The sequence below is a fragment of the Pleurodeles waltl genome, chromosome 6 (assembly GCF_031143425.1).
Source record: "Pleurodeles waltl isolate 20211129_DDA chromosome 6, aPleWal1.hap1.20221129, whole genome shotgun sequence".
NCBI lineage: Eukaryota > Metazoa > Chordata > Amphibia > Caudata > Salamandridae > Pleurodeles > Pleurodeles waltl.
In genome coordinates, this window is record NC_090445.1 from 1,518,959,237 (window position 1) to 1,518,979,206 (window position 19,970).

Consider the following 19,970-nt stretch of genomic DNA (forward strand, 5'->3'; position numbering starts at 1 on the left):
GCGCCCAATGGATGCTGCAAGTCTGTCAAACCGGGCTGCAGTGTTGCACTCCCTGCGCCGTGCCTGTGCCCTTTCTCCCACTAGTTCCCTGACCAAATGTTCGATGGCCTGTGTCAGGTTCCCCAGATGTGTGTTCATGTGTTGGAACTGATTGTCCACATTAGCCATCACATGGGTCATCGTGGTCTGCAGTGTAGTAAGGTTCCTGTTTATTGACCGCAACTGTCTGTTTTGCAGGCGCTGACCCTGTACCAGTGATGCCTCAAGTCCCAAAACTCAACGTCTGCGACTTCATCTCTGTGCACAGACTGCACTCTGCACCGGCGTCTGTGCACTACTCCTGCTGCTGGCTGTGTGTGCCCCTCTGTAGGGCTGGGCCCTGGTGCTACCACTGCTGCCTCCAAGTCCTGCGCAGGATCTTCCATGGACTCTGGTGGCATTTCCATGGTGGTGGTGTCCTGCTGGGCCCTGCTGTGTCACTGGCAGCATCCTCCTGTAGGTCTGGCCCATGTTCCTCTCCCTGCATGTGTTCGCTGAAGGGGGTGCCTTGTGGGAGACCTGTGGAACATAGGGGATACACTGTCAGTCTCGCACATCTGTTTTATGCCTCATAATAAACATTTGCCTATATTTGGACCACTGTACTACATTGCCCATAATGCACTATTCTAGAGGTTGCTACACTGGAATGGAGCTAGTCTGGTGGTGCCTGCTGATGTGTACTGGAATAGTGTGTATACTGCATTTGTGGGTGTCAAAGCATATATCATGGTACTCACTTTTTGATGTTCCAGGCGCTGAACTGTCCACCTCTCCTATGCCCAGTAAAGCCTCTGGCTCCAGTGTCATCTCCACCATGGGTTCCAGGGCTGTAGGTGGTGGAACGGTGGATGGGCCTCCTCCAGTGCCCCTCATCTCCCTCATGTACTCCGCAACCCTCTCCTTGGTCCTGGAGCGAAGGTCATACCACCTTTTCCTGATTTAATCTAAGGTGCGGTGGCATACCCCAATGGCATTTATTTTTTCTTGAATTTCTTGCCAAATTCGTTTCTTCTGAGTGTCAGGGACACTCATTGCTGCCTTGCCGATGAGTTGGTCATGGTGCAGGCAGCACTCCTCCGTTAGAACCTCCAACTCCTTGTCTGAGAATTGTAGTTTTCTCTTCCTGCCAGCACTGCCTGTCTCCTTCTCCATGGTTGCTGCAGCTCCTCTCACCTGGGTGTGGCTCTGCAGTTTGGGCTTAGTGTGCTCCTCCCAGTTCTATTTGGTGACTACCTGGTTCTGATGTCATCACCAAGAGCCAGGAAGTGGGTTTCCCAACTGTTATGTTGCACCTGCAGGCAATTTGCGAGGCAGTCACAATTTGCGACATCGGACCACACCCTTCGCGCAAATTGCGAGCTCGATTTTAGCGAGGTCGCAAATTGCGACATCGCTTAAAACGGAGGTCGCACAATGCGGTGCAACACCTCTGCGACTCGCAATTTGGTATAGCGAGTTTTTATTGCATTTGGTTTTGCGAGTCGGAAATAGCGATTCGCATGGAGTCACTATTTCCGATTCACAAATTTTTACCTACCTACATCTGGCCCATTGTCGTTAAAACAAAGTGAGATTCGTTACAGTACCATAGAACGTGAGACACTTGCATGTATATGGGTGGTGCAAATGTTTAAATTGTATGTCTGAGATTGCAAATTTGAATTTTATACAGACCACAAACCCTTGGTCCACATTTTTAAATAGAAGTGGTTTGAATAATGTGTCTGCCCAATTCAATTAATTAGACCGGATTCCAAATACAATTTTGTGGTCAAACATCTGTACCGGGGTAAAAACTTCCGTGAAGATTGCTTCCCCTCTGCTTTTGGAGGATATGAAGAAGAGGATTGTGTGGATGATATTGAATTTGTTGTGACTGTTGTGGATGCGGTAAGCAAGTAGAATGTTATAATGACTGGAAAGGACTGAATGGACACATATCAACCTGAGGAGATATTGCAGAAGACCAAGTAGTTTATTGCAAAAGGCTAGCCTGAAAGTAGGTGTTTGTCAGTCGAGTTAAAACATTCTCACAGGTATCGGAAGAGTTATCTGCTGTTTTTTAAGGTGATCAATACATCCCACCTTTTAAATTGCGTAATGAAATCATTTGTATGCCTCATCAAGGACATTTGGGTGTGACCACGTCTTGTAAGAGAATCATACAACACTATTGGTGGCCTTCCTTCACAACCAGGTCAGGGTTATTATTGATAAGTGCTCTGAATGCTTACTTTCACATACACATTGGAAGGCCCCCAGAAATCTTTGCACCCCGTTCCTTTCCCCGATGGTCCATGGCACAAACTAAGTTTGCACTTCTCAGGTCCTATTCTACTCTTAAAAGCAATATGAGGTATCTGATTCTTTTAGTTGATTATTTTTTAAAGTGGATACATTTTTGTTGCATAGACTCACCAAGTACTGATTCTGGCAATATTTTTCTTGAACAGGTATTTTTAATGAAAGGTTCTCTAAACACAATTGTCAATAATAATGGCACGCGTTTCATTTCTGAAAGCATGTGTGAGTTTTTGTCACACTATTACATTAAACGTTTAAAAGTTGTTTTGTATGCACCATCTTTGAATGGTTTTGTAGAAAGAACGAACACGTTTATATAAGAAGAGATAGAAACTGCTCTCACGTCTGGCAATAATGTGTACAGTGTAATATAGCAGAAGGGTAGTGTTACAATACATCATCACATTGTATGACTGGTGTGACTTCTTTTTCTCTACTTAGGGGAAGAGAGGTTCACACAGGATTGTTTCCTGGGTGACTTGAGAATAAAGGACATAGGAATAATGGTGTGCACAAAAACATGGATGAAACTGTTTCGAAAGTCGGTCTTAATCAATATAAGATGAAATGTAACTTTGACAAGAAGCTTAACACTTGTGATAAAAATGTGGTTGTAGATGATTGGGTGTTAACCAAGCGTCCCATGAAAGTCAGAAAGGGTGAATTCAAGTTTTCTTCACCTGTAAGACTGCCTAAAGTTAGCAAAGGTGCAGTTTTGCTTGAAGAGTGGTGGAAAAGGAGACAGCTGGTGCAGCTCACTCAGCAGCTACCTGAAATCATTGGAAGGAAAACCTGTTCAAATGCTGACTCTGATTGGTTATGCTGGTTACTATCTGTTGATTGGTTTCAATCACAGGTTGAAGTCAATGTTCCTGCTTCAGCACATGCAGCAGGTTCTGAAGGAGTGGGGGATAGTGGGGTTAATGGTGGTGGTGGTGTCAGGGGATGTGTTGGTTTTTGGAATGTAAAAGCTTCAAGTAAGATGAATGATTATTCAATGTATTGATGATTGTTTTTCATTTCATAATAGTTTATTTTATGTTTTCATTATATTTTCTTAAAGGGGAAGGTGATATAGTGGTATGCACATATGCTTCTCCTGCTATCTGCGTGTTACCCTATACTTAGTATTTAACATTGTGTGTTTATTGTGAATGCTATCTGTGCCCTGGGGTAGAACAGTATGTGAGGATTGCAGCAGCAGCTGTAGTTGGGTTCTGACACCTTCTGGACGCTTCTTTTCGTGGACCATATATTTATGGGAATAAATTTAAGATTACCATATCTTTTTGCTTTCTTTGTTACTACAATCAGGCCATTTTATTGTTATTATTGGTATTTACTCTATGCCATTTATGAATGGCGTGATGGTGTTAGTATCGTACTTTACCACCTAATTAAAAAAAGATTGTTATGGAGGACTGCCTCAAAATGTTAGCTCTCCTCTAGTGTTTGAGCTGACATTGATTTTAAAACTCATTTTCACACTGGAATGCTCTCCTCAATCCAGATCCTGTAATTTTAGGAGATGCTAGATCTCATCTTCTGAGACGGAGCGGTCCCTAAACAGCTCCCTTGAAATATTGGAGTCTTCATTATATCTACTTCATTAAGCCTTTCTTTGCTGCTGTGTCTTTACATAATATAGTAGTTTGCTCCAAGGTCCAACATTGCCCTCCTGTTGCATTATATTCATATTTTCTGGAGTAGGTGGATCACTAATTGAGGTTTGTACCTCCTATGCCTCAGATTCAAGAGCCTGTATAAAATAAATGAGTCCACCCAAAATTAAGAATCAAGATAAGAAACTTTAGGTTCTTTAGCAGTGATTTTATTTGTTGTCAAACAGTTTGTCCAATTATTCCATAGTGAAAAAACAGTTGATGCCACATGAGACCTCGACTAATACTTTCTATCCTTTGAGTCCCTATCCAGAGATCAGGGGGTTGTACCACAGTCCATTGTGTATTGCTTGGTTTATACTACAGACTCGGATCTCTCTGTCATTGACAACCTTATGTTTGGGATTGCTTGTGTTGCAGTCAAAAGACTTGTGGTTTGAGCTTGACAGTGCCTTTTGAAATGAGCGACCACTGATTTTCATAGTATTAATATGTGCCTGCAATGGCGCAACCAGGAAACAGATCACGTCGCTGATTGTGCCCAGACAATCAATAAATCAGTCATTTATAAAGTGCAGCACTATCACCCAAGGCTTATCTAGGCCCTAATGGTGCTGTGTCTGCATTGACAAGCCAGGTCTTGTGTTGCCTTCTGAAGGCTGCCAGGGAGGGTGCCATTCGGAGGTGGAGGAGGAGGAGGAGGTCATTCCCGGCTTTGGCAAAGATGGAGGAGAAAGAGCGGCCCCCTCTGCAAGTGCATTGGATGCAGGGGGCTTGTGCGAGGGCAAGTGAAGAAGAGCTCTGGTGTCTTGAGGGAAGATGGAAGTTCAGCCGGTGGTTGATGTAGGACAGTCCCAGTTTGTGGAGGGCTTTGTAGGTGTGTGTGAATGTCCTGAACTGGCATCTTTTCTGCACAGGGAGCCAGTGGAGCTGCCTGAGGTGAGGAGTGATGCGGGTATGCCTGGGGTGGTCCAGGATGAGTCTGGCTGCCATGTTCTGTATAGTCTGGAGTTTTCTGAGGAGCTATGAGGGGGTACCAGTGTAGAGAATGTTGTTGTAGTTAAGGTGGCTGGTGACGAGGGCTTGTGCCATGATCGTCCTCCTGAAGATCTTGAGAAGTATGTGGAGGGTGTGTAAACAGGAGGAGGCGATTGTCGGGACTTGTTGTCAGTTGGCTGTCCAAGATTATGCCGAGGTTGCGAACGTGGTCAGTCAGTGAGGGAGTGGGTCCAAGTTCGTCCTGCCACCGGCTGTGGTCCCAAGTGGAAATGTTGCTTTCCAAGGGTCAGTACCTTGGTTTTGTTGGTGTTCAATGTGAGGCAGCTTTCTCGCATCCAGTTGGCTACATCGGTCATGGCGTTGCAGAAGTTTGTTTTGGCTTTAGAGAGGTCTTTGGTGAGCGAGAGGATGAGCTGGGTGTCATTGGCATAGAAGATAATGTTTAGTCCGCGGGCCATGACGATGTACGCAAGGGGGGTTATGTAGAGCTTGAACAGCGTGGGGCTGAGCAATGATCCTTGGACATGCCACATATGATGTTCTTAGGAATGGAAGCAAACAGAGGTAGGCAGATGCTCTGGGTGCATTCTGAGAGGAAAGAGGTGATCCGCTTGAGGGCCTGTTGTTGAATGCCCATGTTGTGGAGTCTGTCGATGAGGATGTGGTGGGCGATGGTGTTGAATGCTGCTGATGGGTTGAAAAGAATCAGAGCCACTGTTTGTCCTTGGTCAAGGAGTGTTCTGATGCTGTCTGTTGTGCCAATGAGTGTGATCTTAGTGCTATGGTTAGTCAAGAAACCTGATTGTGATGCGTTGAGTAGGTGGTTCTGTTCTATGTAGTTAGTGAGCTGTCGGTTTGTTGGCCTTCTCGAGTACTTTGGCTAGATATGCCAGTAGAAAGATTGGCTGATAGTTCCTGAGGCCGCTGGGGTCGGCTGAGGTCTTCTTTAGGAGGGGTCTCATCTCTGGGTGCTTCCATCCATTCGGAAAAGAAGTTGTGGAGCTGGAAGTCTTGAGGAGGTTGGTGAGCTCAGTGCTGATTATGTTGTATCAGAGATTGAAGAGATTTTGGGGGCAGAGGTCGGTGGGTGCACTGGAGAGGATGGAGGACATGATAGTAGCATTGGGCTGGATGTCAAGTGGAGTTCAGGTTGTAATGTCTGGGCTGGGGTTTGCCAGTGGGATGAGGTTCTAGATTGCGGATTAAAGTTGTTGTAGATATTGCCAATCTTGCTATGGAAGTAGTCAGATATGAGTTGCAGAATAGTTGTGAGGGGTGTACTGTGTTTTCTGTGGCAGTGGGGCTGGAGAATTACTTGATGATCTTTAATAGTTCCTTGGTGTGGTTCGCTATGGCACTGATGCGGTCGGTGATGGCTGTTTGTTTGGCTTCCTTGATGGGCGGGTGGTAGTCGTTGGGTGCTGATTTGTGTGCACCTCTGTTGGAGGAGTCCTTGGAGATTCGCCATTATTTCTCGAGTCGAAACAGTTACACTTGCTGGTTCTGAGCTCTGGGGTGTACCAGCTGGCTTGTCTTGATGTTCTGTTGTTTTTTTTCAAGTTTCAGAGGGGCAACTTTATCAGCACATTTGCTGATCCAGGCTGAGAAGTTGTGGATGGGCTGGTCAAGGTTGGTTGATGTGTCGGGTGGTGTGGTGCTGAGAACCTGTGTCCATTGGCTCTCAGTTACTTTCACCCAGCTGTGGTGGGTGGTGCTTTGGTGCTTGTAGGTAGGTTGCTGGATCTTGGAGATGGTGAAGTGGATGATTGTGTGGTCGGTCCAGGAGAGTTTCGAGGTGTGGGTGAACTTGATTCTGTTATTGGAGGAGAAGATGGTGTTTAGGGTGTGTTGGCTCTGTGGGTGGGTTTGTAGAATATCTGGGAGAGTCCAATGTCATTGAGGATCTCCAGTAGGGATGTGGAGTTGGCATCCTTAGGGCCCTCAATGTGGAAGTTGAGATCGCTGAGCAGCATGTAGAGGAGGGGATCGATGGCGAGGGGGGTGATGATGGTACTGATGGCATCACAGAAAGCTGGTTGAAGTCCTGGTGGTCTGTATGCGAGGGTACCTCTTATGGTTGTCTTGGGGTCGATGAGTAGTAGGAAGTTAAGGTGCTCCATGACCAGTGTTGGGCTGTTGTTCATGGAGAACCACTGGATGGCTTACTTGATAATTATACGATTCCTCTGCCGTGATTGTTGGGGCGGTCTTGAAGTATCATCTTATATCCGTCGAGGGAGGTGGTGATGATGTCAGGGTTAGGGGCAGGGTTGAGTCATGTTTCAGTGATGAAGACGACGTCTGGTGTGAGGGTGGTGATGGTGTCCCATATACGTGCTGTGGTGTGTTTGCTGAGGGAGCAAGCATTGAGCAAAATACAGTGTAATGGCTCCAGGTTGGTGGTTCCTGTGTGGGTAGGTGCTCCTGTGATGCAAAAGAAGCAGCAGTGGTGGCAAGCAAAAGGTCCTTCGGCAGAGCACAGGAAGGCTGTGGATCAGCAGGATTCTTGGTGTCGGGTGTTCAGGTTCAGGAGCTCGTCTTTGGTGTGGCGGCGGATAGTGGGAGGACCAGGGGTCCTGGCGCTGGGCATGGTCCAGGCGCAGACAGGCACAGACGGGCTTGCCTTTGGCATGCCTTCGGTATGCTGGCAGTGTCGTCGCACAGTGACTGCCATTAAGTGGGTCCCGGAGTGGGAGGGGCGTAGGGGCTGAAGGGGGAACAGAGTGGGAAAAAATGGCAGGACCCAGGGGGGCCTGAGCAGGGAGAGAAAAAGAGAGAAGAGTACAGGAGAGGTAGGGGCTGAAAACAACAAGCCAGGAAAAAAAGGAGGCAGAACCGAACACTATGCTGCAAGAGTTATATACCGCTTAGCAGTTAGTGTCAAGGGGAGCAGGAGGGGCCTGCTCAATGGGGTTGTACAGTGATCGTCATTCAGTAGGTCCTGAAGTGGGAGGGGTGCAGGACGTGGGAGGGAGAGCAGAGCAGGAAAAACAGTGGGACGCAGGGGCTTGAGCGGGAGTAGAAAGAGCAGGAAGAGTGCAGGGGAGGCAGGGACGCCTGAAAACCACAAGCCTGGAAAAAAAGAAGGCAGAACCAGGATGCAGAGGTAGCAGTGGGCACTAAACTGCAGGCGCTATATAGCGCTTAGTAGTAAGTGCCAGTGGGCGCTGGAGGGGCCTGCTCTCCCTGTTGATTATCAGATGTTCTTATTGCTTTATCGGTTATTAAAAGATGACCCATTTCACATCCCTCACTTTCTCTAAAGCATATGTTTCCATCTTCTCAAAATCTTTAAATGAGTTTAATCCTTTCCCTCTGGTCAGAACCAAATCTCCACTGTACCACTATGATTTCATGCTCCTGTGCTTACAGTAATTCTCTGTATTTTGCCATGCTAGCCTACAGTTAAGGCCAACACTACATGATAACATCATGGGCTACATAATAATGAAGTTATCCATTTGTTTAACATGTTTCACTCCAAATCTAAGAAAACATCATCGTCGTAGCTTCTCAACTATCTTGGGGAAGTGTCGTTCTTTTCTTCTGGATTGAAAATGTACCCCTTCTCTGCACAGTTTTTCTGATCAATCTTACCTAGTGCATGGTGGTGCACTGGAATTCTCAATGTACAGAGGCCCTTTCATTTTAATGTACACATATACATTGTAAGGCACAATATAACATCCTGTGTAGGGATCGTGTCCTTTCATTTTGTGAGTTCAGGCCGCATACTTATCAGATTCGTTCAACTTTTTAATTAACTTTTTGTTCAGTTTAGTGTAAGCTTTATTACAAAAATAATCACTACATTATAAAATTCCCTCCTAGCCAGTGGAAAATGATTGCCTTTAATTCTTTTCTAAAAACGTTTTTGTACTACTTGCCTTCACTCTCAGGATAGTTGACACTCCTTTGTTGTGCCCTTGAAATCTAGACCTGTTTCAAAGAGCATTGATTTTTTTCAATTGCACTTTAAATGAAGTGGACAGTTGATGTCTCCTATTTGTTAGAGGAAGTTTCTTGCATACCCGGTTTGAGACCCTAGCACCTACATTCTATGTCCATATTGAGGTTGCCATTGTGGCATGTTTTGCAGTAGCCAGCAGACTCTGTCAGGGATGTGCTTCTGTCAGTGATGTCTCTACAACACTGCGTTCCTTGCCTCGTTGCTTCATCTCTCTCTATGTAATACATCACTGCCATGTTTCTTGTGTCTTGATCAATATCTATTTACCCTGAAGCTCCTGGGAGTAAAACCGAAGAACAGGTCTGAGTTCTCTTTGATTGATTTGTAGCTGATTCCTCTGCTGACCTGAGAGTCCGGAGCTTAAGATCCTCAGTATGAGCGCCCAAGAAGTCATTCATCAACAGCACTACCGTCATAGCAGAGACAGAATCTCTAAAAAACAAACCCTTATTTTAGCAGACTTTCATTCATGCCCACTGCTGGAAGAAAGAGACCATTTGTGAAGCAGCGAAATCATATTCTGCCATGTCCTTAGGTCTGGGTCCACTGATGGTTCAGGCATTCCTGATGAAGCCTCATGCTCTGATATCAAACATGGACACAGAGGGCCTGATTAGGACCGTGGCAGATGGGATACTCCCTCACAAACGTGACGGATATCCGGCCTGCTGTTTTATAAGTTCCATAGGATATAATGGAACTTGTAATAGGGCGGGCGGGATATCCTTCACATTTGTGACAGTCTCCCATCCCCAATTTCGTAATCAGGCCAAGAGTGTGCAGGGGGGCAGAAGACCCAGCATATTTTTCAGAGTCATCAATGAGCAGTTTTTAATTGCAGTTGTTAATCAGCTCAATGAGGGTGGATTACCGCTACATGGCACTGAAGAGCAGAGCTAAATCCTACATGTGGAAGAAACAGGTTTGTGTCCATGCAGAGAAAAAGACCACTGTGTGTAAAAGTAGTAAAACTACTGTCGATGTCAGGTATTACCCGTTCTTTGCAAACACTTGTATCACCCACTCCTGCAAACACAAAGATGTGAGTGAATTCTGAACCTGTAAAAATAAGCCACGCCTACTAGCCCTGAGTTGCCAAAGGTGAGTAATATGTTTAGGTTAGAAGAAGGAAAGTTATTTATTTTCCATAATTCTTCTTAACCACTCCAGATTTGTCGTTACCAGGACATAAAAGAAAGCAAGTTGTGAGATAATTGTGCACAGTAAATCTTCCTATTGAAAGGAGAGCATTAACATTTTGAGTACACATATTCTCAATTTTCATTCTTGATACATTTATATATAAATCTATTTGCATATTTCACCTTTATCGCCTACCAGAAAGCACCGAGGGTAATATGCTGCTAACTCGAAAGTAAGTTGCCACGTAAAAATAATTCTGCCAATGATATACTTTTGGTTCAGGAGTGGGTTGATTTGTTTTTAGTATACAATTCTGAGCTCTGCTTTCTTTTCAGCTGAGTGCAGTGAGTAGCAAGGGAAAACGAGAGACCAGGATGACAGCATCAGTAACTTAGGGGTTCAAACAGAATCCTTTCATCCGCCCTGGGAGTGTTTTCTATGCTCTACTTTTCTTTGTTTCTGGGTGAGCAATTAATGCCTACTGTGTAGGGGCGGCTCCTCCATCAGGGTAGAGGAGCGACACCCCTCCGCCAGCAGCGGCAGCTGCAAAACCTTTACAAGGAAACGATATTAAACAGTGTTTGTTATCGTTTTCTTGTAAGGGGGTGGGGCTACAGGGGTGATGAGTGTGAGGGGGAGTGCACAGAGCACTCCCTTCAGAGCGCATGTGTGTTTGGCTGGCCGTCTAGGGCAGGACAAACACACATGCGCACTGAGCTCTCTCCAGCCCAGCAACACAGTTGCTGGGTTGGAGAGAGCCTGCACAGGCCCCCAGTCTGCCTGGGAGTGCCCTGGCTGGGGGCTCCCAGCCAATCCTGACGCTGCTCTGAGTAGCGTCAGGATTGGACGCAGGGCAGGCTGAGAGCCTGTGCCTGCAGCATGTTGAGGAGACGGAGGTGCGGTGGAAGAGCACGGCATTCAGGTAAGTTTATTTATTTTTTAATTTATCAATATTTCTCCCCGCCACTCCTCCATGCTTCCCCGGGTAACGCCCCACCCTCTTTAACACCTGCGAGCCGTGACTGCGACTGTGGTGACTGTTTTGAAAATACAAGGCATATATCTCATCCACCTGTTTTTTTTTATTGCTCTTTATTGATCTTTTTCAGGAAACAACACTACATTACACACAGCCTCGACAAGGTATCAGAAAAAATATTGCAACACAAGTCTCATTTATTTATATAACGAAAGTAGACATCAGAGTATGACTGAACCTCAAACCATAACATTAACATTACCTCATTTTGGATATCGCATCCGAGAATACTAAGTAGTACATGGTCCAGTACAGACCTACAGCATGTATGCTCGTGTCTTCATGGGATCTTCGCTGTCCAAAACACTAGAATTAATCTATCATTGTGCTCCTCACTTGCGTCCCTTTACACCACTCTTTGACATTCAGGAGCTATAGAAAATATTTGAGTCTGTCAAGACAACAGAGTCATTGATTATATATTGTACTTTCACTTTCAACTTTCACAGAAGTTTTGTAATCTGATTTACCTTGTATAGCAAAATGACAGGACCCTTTTGGAATGCAGTTAGGGACCACTGAGTCTGCTATGTATACTTTATTGATATTCATTAGCATTCGTCTGATTAGGGTGCTCCTTGAAGGGTTAGGGCTCCTCTAAGTGTTGACCCCCGAACCTCTTCCCCTGTGCTGCAGGGGGCTGCATTACGCCCCTGTTGATTTAGCAGTGATAGCCAACACAATTGCATCTCAGTCTTTGGCAGCTGTTTTTGTGCTGCCAATGCTGCTGAGCCATGGGTGCTGCCAGCTCGGCCACACTCCATTTTTTTGCATCGTAGAGCCATTTTTTGTAGGCCTAGACAGAGTAAACAGAGATCTGTGTAGCGGTACTCTGCATAGTGACCAAAAAACTTGGAGTTGAGCAGTGGTTGTGCCATTAGGGCTGTTTTTTAGCACCAGGAGTTTGTCCCATGGTGTGAAATCAGAGCTAACAGCACCACATTCAGCGCAAGACGGCGCTGTTTCTTTTCTGCCGCCCAAGTAGATTTTCTACTCGAGCGGCAACTTCCTCAAAGCGAACAGAAGTTTTTTCAATGCAAGCAGTAGCTACCATCCGCAATCTCCTACATTGAGAAATCTCGTCAGGAGGTGGTATGGTGTAACGTTTTCCTCGCTTGCAGTCGCAAACTTAAAGTTGGCGAGCGCAAATGGGGAAAAAATCTCCGGTATGCAGAGTTTTTTGCAATTCTTAGCACAGCGTGAAGTGGGAAAAACTCTGCAAACTCCGCAAGCATATCGGAGTTCCCCGCCCACAGCTAATTATTTGGATACTTGGATCCACAGCCATTTTTTAGATACTTAGAGCCATATTTGGCTTCCAATTCCTTCTGCCAACAGCAGTGCTAAGTCAATGAATCCACAGATGAATGGGACCTAGCAAACATTTGATGGATTAGGCTCCAGCCTATACCTATTACTTCACCTGTAAGGGTTTTATTTATTTCCAGAATTGTTGGATTGGGGGAGCACTCCGTAACATTGTGGAAAAACATGTGATTGCGTGTGTCAGCATCTGGAGCTATCGAAAACGTCTAAATTTGTCTTAATTAATCTAGATTCGCATTAGTCTAACTCGGGACACAAGTAAGTCTGATGAAGGTAATCAAATGGAGGTAATTTGGTGTATGCTAATAGTTATGAACACTCCTTAATAGTGAGGTTTTTACCTATGGTTCTGTCCAATTTTCATTCAGCGCAGTAAAGGCAGGCAGTGCTTAATTTATAGAATATTAAGTGCCGGTGCCTGAAGCACTGCTCAGATGCCCGGCCGGTGCTAGTAAATGTCAGCTTATCGAATACCAAGGTTGCTTAGTTAGTCCTGAATCCACCTCAGGCCCCTTCACTGCCTTCTTGCCGGTTTCTGCTTTTTCCCTTGGTAATGGATTTTCTGTCTTTCTCTTCCTCCATTTTTCCACTTTGTGTGTTTTTTCCCTCTCCTGGTTTCTGGAAATTGCCAATCAAGAATAATAAGTGCCAGTCCCCAAAAATGAGTGCCAGTGGCCCCCACCAGCAACCACCGTCTCATATGAGCACCAATATCAGGGTAAAAAGCCGGTGCCAATGCTGACTGCAAAACGGTTGCAACATACCTACATATCCCATAAGTTAAACAGGGTGAGACTGGCCTCTAGGACAATCAGGCAGTGCCTGATACGCTGGTCAGGTCAGTGTGTAGGTCGCTATATTGCCTATTTGAGGGGCTGTTTTATGGTCTGCTCGGCCAGTGTTTAATGCTGATTTCCTTGGTATTAAAACAAACATTGCTTGAAGAAAACTTAAATCTATGCAGCATCTCATACCTTGAAAATACTTTTGCAACGTGTCTCTACAAGGTCAACATTCAAACCTGCTCTAATTTGCAAACATGAGCCACTTTTTTAGTTATCCAACTCATTAATGGGAGTCACTTTTATTTTGATTCTCTGACCTATTTTCTGTTCAGTCCGATTCTGGTTAATTACATAGCTAGCACCTCTCATTTTTTTGGGGGGGGAGGGAGGGGTGGGCGGTCTTTTTCCTTTTTCCCACTGTCATTCTCATCTCCCTCCCTAGAGCATTTAACGTCATAAAGTGAAACTGTCCAGGTGCCAGTCCATAATCTTTTCCCCAATGGAATCAAGCACATGCATTCACCCATCAAAGTACAGGCCGCCCACTGTAGCGATTTCCACCTCCAATCATGGTGGTTTTTCATGTAGTTGTATTATAGCCTTATGTTAAGTACCACATGGAAGTTCAGGAGCATAGAGCCCAGATACCGCCGCCAGAAGAACTGGGCTGCATGCAGTGCTCTTGGGTGTGCCAATTTTCTCTCTCCTAACAGCACACCTTGAATAGAGTTCCTACAGAGGTAACCTTTTCTTCTACCACATCTTGGTCCTCTCCAATCCCCATCTGCCTTATTGGCCGCAATAATTGTGCAGCTAGGTAATAAGCATCGGGTCATCCAGGTCACCTCCATCTAGTGTGTGCGTGGCTTCCCTGTAACTAATCGTCTCCTTGAATTGCCCTGCAGGAACTATAACAGACGTTTTTTCAGTTCCTTGGGAAAACTCCCTTTAATTATTTTAGATATTGCCATAAAATGGTATAAAGCCCTCCAAGTATCAACATTTTGGTTATTGCACTCTGCAGAGTGTGGAGCATGACAGTATACTCCACAATTGAATGACTGACAACTGTTCTGGGTTTCTTAATGTTTACATTCACAGGGCCTTGTTTTCATAGTATATTTATAGTATATTTGGATACCTCAGTATTTAAGATCAAGGTTTCCTCTTCAAAGGGGTTACTTTCTCACCAAGCTGATCTGGGGCTGTCAATGGTCTGATGGGGGAAAAGGCATGATTTTTCCCACTTCATCTTAAGCCCAGAAATGTTTCCAAATTCTTCCAAAACTTACATTATTTCAGCTAAGCTATTGGCTGGGTCCCTCAAGAACAGGATTACATCACTTGCTTACAGAGAAACTCTATACACAACCTGTGATAAGTGGACAGCTCAGTCTTGTGCCCTCTCGCCTGCATGCATGCTAGTGGTCCAATGGCGAGCAAGAACAACAGTGGTGAAAGAGGACGCCCATGCCTTGTGTCCCTGTATATGGACCATTGCTCTGATAAAATCCAACCCATGCGAACTCTGGCAAGTGGGAGCACATATAACACTTTGATCCATTTCAAGATACCAGCAACCATTTCCCTCCTTTTAAATACCTTAGGCTGGTACAGCCACCATACGATGTTCATTGCCTCTTCTGTATTCAATGAGGGAACATCAGATATCTAGCACTCACTAAAGACATTATCAAGGACACAAAGTGTATCTCAAGTTAAAATTCGTGCTACAAATAGGGATTAAGCTCACTTTGAAACTGAGGTACTAGGTCTTGCAAGAATGGGAGCGGCTTATGAGCAATAATTTCTCCCAATATTTTATATTCTGAATTCAGAAGGGATAATAATCTGTATGATTGAACGTCCAGTGGATCCCTCCCAATCTTAAGAAGCACTATTATGGCTTCCTTTGTGGCTGTAGGCTAGACCTTCTCAAATTTATTTTCTGCGTGGTCAAGAGTGTGGCGTTCTGTGTTGTTTAAAAAGCTGTATAAAAATCCAGAACACGTTTATCAGGACAATGGGCTTTCCCTTTGGCCAACTGATCTATAGTCCTGTTTACTTTGTATACAGTGAATGGTGTGTCAGGTGTCTCAGTTTGGTCCTGGTTTAACTGTGATATGGGTCTAACACTCATGTAGTCCGTCATGTGCTCGCAACCCTGTAGGGGATGCCGAGTAGTGTGTCTCAGAATACCTTGCAATTGCTCTGTTTTTTCTGATGGCAACTGCACTATATTGGCCATTTCCAAACATATTGCACATACAGGCTTCATCTTAGATTTAAATTTTAACAACCAGGCAAGCAATTGATTTGCCTTGTCATCCTTTTGCTGCCTAGCTACATATTTTTCATAATTAACTCCTTTCAGCCTCTCAGCTAAGGTGTTTTATTTCTATCTAGCCTTGGTGAGAACACATTGATGTTGACAATTCATTAGGGTCTTTAATTTCCATTCACGCAAGTCATGTGTCACCTTTTTAATTTCCCTGTCAACCATTAATTTTATCCCATTTGTAGTCTTTGGATAAACGCCCATCATGACCTTGAAGGTGTCCTACTTTGTAGTATAATCATCTTTTGTGTCTTAGTTTTCTCGAAAATAGCAATCAATGTGTTGTCCCACACTTTTCTTGAAAGTCACGTTCAGCAGGCCATCAACCTATAGGAGACAGGTAGGCACCAGCAAGAGCATCCCGGCCCAGTGGTAAAGAGCACAAGAGTAGATTATGGTCCTAATCTGTATGACCCAAGTATTTAATACTATTAGTATTTCGACTGTGACTCTCCCCATCAAAAACATTTCCAGTATAGAGGCACTCCATGCACTAGGGAGTAAAATTAATATTTTCAGCTATCACAGTGCATTTCCCTCCATATATCAACTGCTGCATCCAGGCCAGTAACCTTTGTGAGATGGTATTGTAGAGAACTCTATGTAAAAGTGGAATCAATCTATCCACTTCTACATTCAACACAACATTGAAATCTCCTACCAAATTACCTGGTACATCATAGATCTGCAGCAGGGCCAGGGGCAAAGTATCTTAGAATTGCCCTTGATTAAAATTTGGTGCATGAACATTGGCAAATGTTTAACATTTCCTCTTCCAAAATACCCTTCAATGTAGTTAGCTAGCTCGCTATCGATATGTTTGGCTTTGATAACATAGGAAAAAATTGGGGGCAACCCATATTAAGGCCACTTGCGAACACAGAGTAAGTAGTGCCCACCTGTTGACCCCACCAGCTCCTCCTCAGTTTTTCTATTTTAATTCATATAAAATGCATTTTTGTAGGCATGAAAGATTGATATTCTTGCCGCTCATAAGCTTGTAAACCTTATATCTCTTGATGGAGATTCCCAGCGCCCTTACTTATTAAAGGTGATACAGTTGTGTATTTGTTAGCCATGTGTATGGCAAATAACTGCGTCAGGGAAAGTCTTAATATCGCTGCCATGCATGCTTAGTAACCAGACTTCCAATATCCCCTTGCTTGTTCCCAATAGGAATAAAAGCCAAGTCAGTTCATTTGCATCCTTAATTGAAGGCTTCTTTACTGTGGTTACAGATACTATAATAGCCTCCAATGTTTTCTGTTAAAAGATACTGTATGGTTCAACCTCGAACTTCCCGGCTGCGGTATGTCACACTACCCTGTCATTACAACTCGCAAATAAAACTCTTACGATCATAGTCTCTTAGTAGATGGTGTGTGGTGTATGCACAGTGAAGAGGAACACACATTTGGGAGCTATTTATGTCCTTCCCTCTCCCACATATTTCTGATGTGTGCAGCACCCTAAATCACGCTAGCCTCAATATTTATTCCTTCACTCCAGATACAGATCATTTCAGGTAATGCAAACAAGGCACTTATGTGCCCAGTCAGGCCATGGATCCAGCAGTCATTGGGTTAACTACAGTCCCCTAATCAGGTATCAGATGAATGGCTCCAGTAATCATCTCCATTCGTAGGTTATGAAGAGTCTGATGCGGTATCATGTGAGGTACTGTATTTGGCAACATTCTCCTCCAGTTGAGCTCTTTCACGTGCCAGTTGGATTCCCAGAAATCAGGTGTTATTTTCTGATGGGCCCTGGGTTTGTGTTTAATCTTGTCTCTTCTGTCTCCCATATCAATCCCGCCTGCCCAGGTCAATGTATATTTCAAGGTTGAGAGGAAGTGTGAGCCCCCATTAGATGTCACTGTCAATTTCAGCTGGTCTAGTAGTGTACGTTGGACATCATTTCTAAGAAGGACCATCTTTGACTGTAGTGATGTGGTATAACTGGGAAAAGTGCTACTTATTTTTCTTAAGCGACCATTGCCCATGTTCACAGACAACATGCAGGATGTGATCACTGTCCTTAAGTTAGCAACAGGACCACCAGTGGGCTGAGTGGCCCTGCCGGGAGGGATCGATATCACGGAAGTCTATGCGCTCGCTCAGTTGCAAAGATCTTCAAGGGCATGCCTCCATAGACATTCAGAGACAATCATTCCTCTAGATCACCTGTGCATTTGGACTTTCAGTCTGTTCTTTGATCGCCACCAAAGTGAAAGTATGCCACCAGGAACGACCTTCAACATGCAGGCTCTGTGCTGCAGATATTTCGTGGTCACAAGTCGCATGGCAGTCAACCTGAATTTATTCTCGGTCACTCTAGGCACTATCCTTACATGATTACCTCACAAGAATAAATTCAGATCTAAAGCAACTGTATCTGTATTTGCTTTCAATGTGTTTTTTGGTCAAAAATTGCTCAATGTACCCTATTAATGTGGTTTCCACTATCGTTAACTCGTCCTTCTTTCCCTTTTCTTTAAATGCGTACTGATCATAGAGATCCTTGTTGTATGCTATGATGCTGGGCTTGGGCTTCACCATTATTTCAGCTTGGGCATGTCTACTATGCCCATTGTGAATTGTCATATGCGCTCGTACCTGATATATCCTACCTTTTTTAGTAGCATGGTCCCAGATGTAGTAGCACGCAAAGTGAAACTCTGTATCACGGCCACCCAGTTTTCCCAGGGCTGGGTCCCTCAATGGGCCAATATCACTCAAACCCTCCTATTATTACACTCATTTAGCATAAGAATCACATTTAACTGCAAGGTGTTGGGTGATCAATTTATGTAGTTAGTGTTCTTTACATGTTATACTGTCTCTATCTATTATTCTATTGCGTCCCATGTCCACTCGCTTTAGTCTGTCAGATCAGAGAGGACAGCCACCTTAAGCAATGACACAGTGTTTGTATAGAGGGGTGTTGGGCGACAGGTATATGGAATTATGCACAGGGGACATGTCCTCTGGGAGCACCTAGTAGCGAGTCTTCCTGGAAACGTTGCATTTCTGTGCTGATTACCCCTCTTTGCATTTTGCTTTTGAAACTGTGTTAACTGTATCAGAAGGTGAATCGCACATCAGGGTGATATATTCACAAGGATCGTTATTTGCTGTGCCTCTCACTGTGGGCCCTCTGCTCTGCTTTTCTTGCCCAAGGAAGTTAGAGAAGAATGTACCTTGGCAAAGCTGATCTCTTGGGGGTGGGCTAGACAAGGGCATCCTGCATACTATGTTTTTAGATGCCCGGATTAGGCTGCAGTTAAGCACCTAGCTAGTGGTGCCATCCTGGATCCCTGGTTTGCTGCTCAGCACCATATTTAATCTTCAGCAGTTCTAAATTTTACCACTCGGCATGACCACTGCTCAGTAGGTGATGACTAGAATCAGTACCATGCTGAGCGGGGCCATTTTAACTGTAACTTTTACAGAATAACTTGAATGAACAGGGGATGAGGGAAGGTGCCAGGAGCAGCAGTGATGCACGTCTTACTCCATTGCGTCAAACTACTGTGCCATGTATTCCATCAACTTGCCGTGGAATCTGGGAGGTCTTCCAGGGCTGAAAGGCCCACATGAGCAGACTGTATCATTCGTCGCTTTAATTTTCATAGACACCACAATCAGACCAAATCAGTTGGAAGCATCGACGGAGGTGGGGAGTGCTTTTACTGTACCTACCAGTACTGAAATCCAGATAAAAATGTACAAATGCTTTATAAGGGAAATACTTGAGGTTACACCTCCACCTGCAAAATCCAAAAAGTCAGTTATTCTGGCTTGGTGCCAATTTCTCATCTTCATTGAAGGGTAGGATACTGATTTTCTCACGGATTAGGTTAGATAAAAGTAAAAGAGATGAGATATGAGGTATGAAAAGTTGGTGGAATATTAGACTCGGGCTGAAGCGTTTGGACCTAATGTGTTGCTTCTTGGGACATGTGCAAATTGGGGATTTCGTAACAGAAATGACGTAATCAGTCTCCCAACAGCAGATTCGCCAGCACATTGCCAAATTCGCTGTCATGGAAACAGAACATGCGGTAGTTTGAGCACAGGAAAAGAGAAAGAAACAGTTGTGAGAGATAGGGGGTCATTACGACCCTGGCGGTCGGAGACCGCCAGGGGTAATGTAGCGTCCGTACCGCCAACAAGCTGGTGGTACGGAGGCCCTTATTACGACCGCGGCGGTAGCGCCGCGGTCGCACCGCCGGGGCCGGCGGTTTCCCGCCGTTTTAGCCCCGGCGGAGATAATCCGCCAGGGCAGCGCTGCCCTGGGGATTATGACACCCCTACCCCCAGCCTATTTCTGGCGGTTTGCACCGCCAGGAAGAGGCTGGTGGTAAGGGGTGTCCTGGGGCCCCTGGGGGCCCCTGCACTGC